Raw genomic sequence first — 4,428 nt, forward strand, 5'->3', positions numbered from 1 at the left:
TTACAGAAATGTTATATTGTAATGTTATATATATATATATATATATATAATTTCTGTCCCACTCACTTCTGAAATGATGGCTACGCCCCTGCTTACACTCCACAGCTAACCTGCTCTGAGGCAGGTTATGTTCTGGTTTAGAGATCTCAAACCGAAATCTGACCAATCAGCTTCAAGCAAAATGACACATCTCTGATGCAATAAAGCCACTCCCCCAGTTTCTCTTACTCCAAATTAAAGGACGAGGCATGTGATTGGCTGTTCATTACTGATGACGTCACTCTTTCGTGTACACGTGCTCACGGATCACAGAATTTAGGATCAAGCCTGAGTTGACAGAGAAAGTTGATGATCAGCTTCATGGTACCAACAAAGCCGGATTGGACTGGTTTGGTTTTGTCACCTCAAAACTAATCCTGTAACTCCGAGTTTGTTCAGCCACCATCATGGTACAGGCCCGTGGTCCATAGAGCTTAACTTAAAGTTTAACTGTAAGCTCTAAGCTGAGACTGTCTATGCTCTTACACATGTGGTGTATATGTAACTAGGGATGCACCGTTATGGACATTTTAGCAGATAGCAATAATTATTTATATTTTGAAGTCAAAATGTTGGGTGATATTACATATCAATGTTTTGTGAGATTGATTACAAAAAATGCTCACCTTAAAAATCCAGATTTAAATGAGGTGCAACAACAGGAAAAAAAAAAAAGAAAATAAATACATGCATACATACATGCATACATACTGTACATAATGATTGTTTTCCTAAAATCATATAACAAATTGACATACTATGAACCATTGGAATAAAGAAATTATACATGCCTATGTTTAACAACGATTATATAACAAATAATAAAAATAAACAATAATTTAAAATAAAGCAATAATAACAAAAATAAATCCTACAGGCTCTGATTAAACATTTATTTATTTTTTTTTAAATTTTTATGTGGGGTCCTATGATCATTTGGCCATAATTTTTCAATTAAATATAGGCCTATCAGCTTATTTTACATATTGGACCGATACAGATAACATGAAAAAGTCACATTTACTGGCTAACATGACTAAAGAGATCGAGCATCCCTCTATGTAACAAAGAGCAAATATGGAAGCATTATACTTTGTTCTCAGGCTTATTTGTATATAGTTCTCATGCAGAGCCACTCAACGGTTCCAAATGCACATCCTGTTTTGTGTCACTCAGATTTGTGTCACGTTACATGCACCATCAAACTACTAATGCACCAGTATAGTAGCTTTGGTTTGAATGAAAGACTTGTCTCACTATGAGTCGTGGCAGAAACACTACTTGGCATTCTTGTAAACGTCCTCTCATTTGATTCACTGGACTGTTACTGCGGTTTCTTTTGATGTAATTTGCTACGTATAATGTACTGTCTGAGGGCAGGATAATTCTGTACTTAGAGAATTTACAGTAACACATTTAAGTGCAATTAAAATGCACATTTTTCCAGTCAGAACTTACTGAGAAGTATTAATAATATGAAACATACTTTTTGTTGACACTGGAAGACGATTGTTCGATTTTGATCTGTTTATTGGCATGGATAGTGATTGCAGATTGATCATCAAATGACATGCATGAAAATAAAGCACGGATAATTAAATCCATTTTTGTGCATTAGCAGCTAATTTCGAAACACTGTTTACAGGCTGCGTTTTAATATGAGTCACTTCTCATGTATGCTTCTCCTTTTTTATTCACTTGTAGTCCTTTTCAACCTCTCCACTGAGTCTCCTCCTGACTTGCTGTGAGCAATGCTGATCCAAAGGTGATCGTCTGCAAGGTCACTTTCTGCAGTCACTCGTAGTGTCTTTGACCTTCCAGAGCCTGTGTAAATGCACGCTGCATGACACTAACCGCCTGCCTCTGGTTCTTTCATCTGCACGTCACGTCTGACATGTTTCTCTTCTCTGTCTTTCTTCAAGGCTTATTAATGACTTGCTCATGCAGCCTCTGTCTTTTCTTCATTTCTTTCTGTTTCAGAGGTGGCTTACTTTTCAGAAACCTGCACGCAGGCGCCCGTGTGCCACTATGAAAGCATATCATTAGGCCTTTAAAGTAGCACCTTTTATTGGACATGTTGTAAAACTGTTTGGAGTTTTTTCGCTGTATATCTTCCATTTGAAACATTTGTTGTTGCCTTATTTATGTTAAGCAATACTCTTGCAATAAAAGAAAGATCAAAGTCTTGTCATGTAGAGAACATTTGTCTCGTAGAGAACAGGAAGGCACACGAAACTAACAGCAAACATTGACTGACGAAGTGCAAATGAAACACAAGGGCTATTAACACACAGGAGAACAAATGGTGCGTTCAAGTCATGTCGGATAGATCGTATTTACGAGTTGAACGCACATGAAGGCCACCACAAAGTCGTTATAACGAGTGGGAAACTCGAAATTTTCTTTAAGCCCCGAGTTTCCGAGTTGGCGTGTCAATAAGAAACATGGCAGACTCGATGGATGCAGCGTCTGTAGTTGACGGTAAATTTTTGTTTAAATTGATAGTTTAGTTGTCCTATAAACTTAAATTGGTCATGTTCTTGTTACGCAGCTGAAATCCAAGTAAAAAAATGCAGACCCTGTTGTATTTTCTTGTAATTTATTAAAAGAAGGTACACCGCCATCTTGTGCCAACTAAACTGACTTGAACGCACCTGACGTCGTAATTACGACTTGTCAACTCGTAAATACGAACGTCCCAGGAGGACTTGAACGCAGCAAAAGCACTAACAAGCAACAGGTGAGACTGATTAATTGCCATGACATGATTGTTAGATAAAAAGTCACAAAAAACAAAAACAGAACTGCAAGATGTAAACTCCGAATTCAGAAGGAAAAAAATAATCGCAAGATATAAACTTAGAATTGTGAGATGTAAACTCGGAATTGTGAGGAAAAAAAGTCACAATTACCTTTTTTATGTTTATTCCAAGGCAGAAATGTGCTTCCATAGTTTCTGCTTTTGCCTTCTTTAGATTTTTTTTTTGTTGGTGGAGCAAAAAATAGACAAAGTAACTGGACAATTGTGTCTAAAATGTAAGTTATTGAATATTAACCTTTTTTATACTGTTGTATAAGCAATCATTACGTTATTACCCTTAAAGTTTGAGATTGGACAATATTATAAATCTATTATCTGTGAGTGACTATGCTTCTTTTTTTACAATCTCAATTAACAGCCTTATTATCAAGGCCACAATTTAAGGCAAGATGGCACAGGTGAATGTTGAAAAAAAAAAACCCCACATATTTCACCACTTGATTAATCACAGTACATTACGACTTTTTTTTGTATTAAGTTTTCTGAAATGCTGTGCAATTATGCAAATAATGAATTATCTAATTAATATAAGTATAAAAAAGGAGATTGTGCCTTTTCAGTGGCTGCTCTTCAGCTATGGAACATGTTGCCACCCTATATAAGAACTGCACCAACATACGCTGATTTTAAGTCTCTTCTTAAAACTTATTTATTTACTGTTGCATATGGTCATAAGTAAGCGCAGTGGCATAACTGTAGTGTACTATCTGTCGCTGTGTTCTATGTTTACTTTTGTATTTTGGTATATGCTTAAATTTTGTACAGCACTTTGGCCAACAGCTGTTGTTTTTAAATGTGCTCTATAAATAATATTGACTGACTGACTGACTGACTGACTAATATGCACTAATTTGTTCAGAAATCTGGACATTTATATTGAGGCCAGGGTCAAAAATCCTTTTTTTTTTTTTTTTTTTTTTTTTGCATTCAGATTTTTTACAGAGGTGATTTTGGATCTCTGCCAACAGCCTAAAAAAATTCCACCATGTTTTAGGAATAAAATGCTAATAATATATAAACAAACCTCAAACATTCAGAATATAGATGGGAATAAAACTATAAAATTTTGTCTAAGTTCTCCTGAAGAAGAAATTTCAGGCTCGGTGCATGAGAAAAACAAATCATTTTAAGGAAAACAGCATTTAAAGATATTTATTGTTATTAAAATCCACATGCACAAATAAATGTGTAATTAAAAAAAAAACTTAAAAGTGTATTTTGGATGCTTTCTTTCTGGTCTGAAAAAAGACAATGTTTTTACCTGTAATGTCTTAAAAATATGATATGGTCACTGGTCATGCATTCATACTTCTACATGATCATAATTTAATTCACATATGTGACCCTGGAGCACAAAAGCAGTCTTAAGTCGCTGGGGGATATTTGTAGCAATAGCCAAAAATACATTGTATGGGTCAAAATTATTGATTTTTCTTTTATGCCAAAAATCATTAGGATATTAAGTAAAGATCATGTTCCATGAAGATATTTTGTAAATTTCCTACTGTAAATATATCAAAACTTAATTTTTTATTAGTAATATGCATTGCTAAGAACTTAATTTGGAC

Source organism: Sinocyclocheilus rhinocerous, unplaced genomic scaffold, assembly GCF_001515625.1.
Source record: "Sinocyclocheilus rhinocerous isolate Xijiao unplaced genomic scaffold, SAMN03320098_v1.1 scaffold878, whole genome shotgun sequence".
NCBI lineage: Eukaryota > Metazoa > Chordata > Actinopteri > Cypriniformes > Cyprinidae > Sinocyclocheilus > Sinocyclocheilus rhinocerous.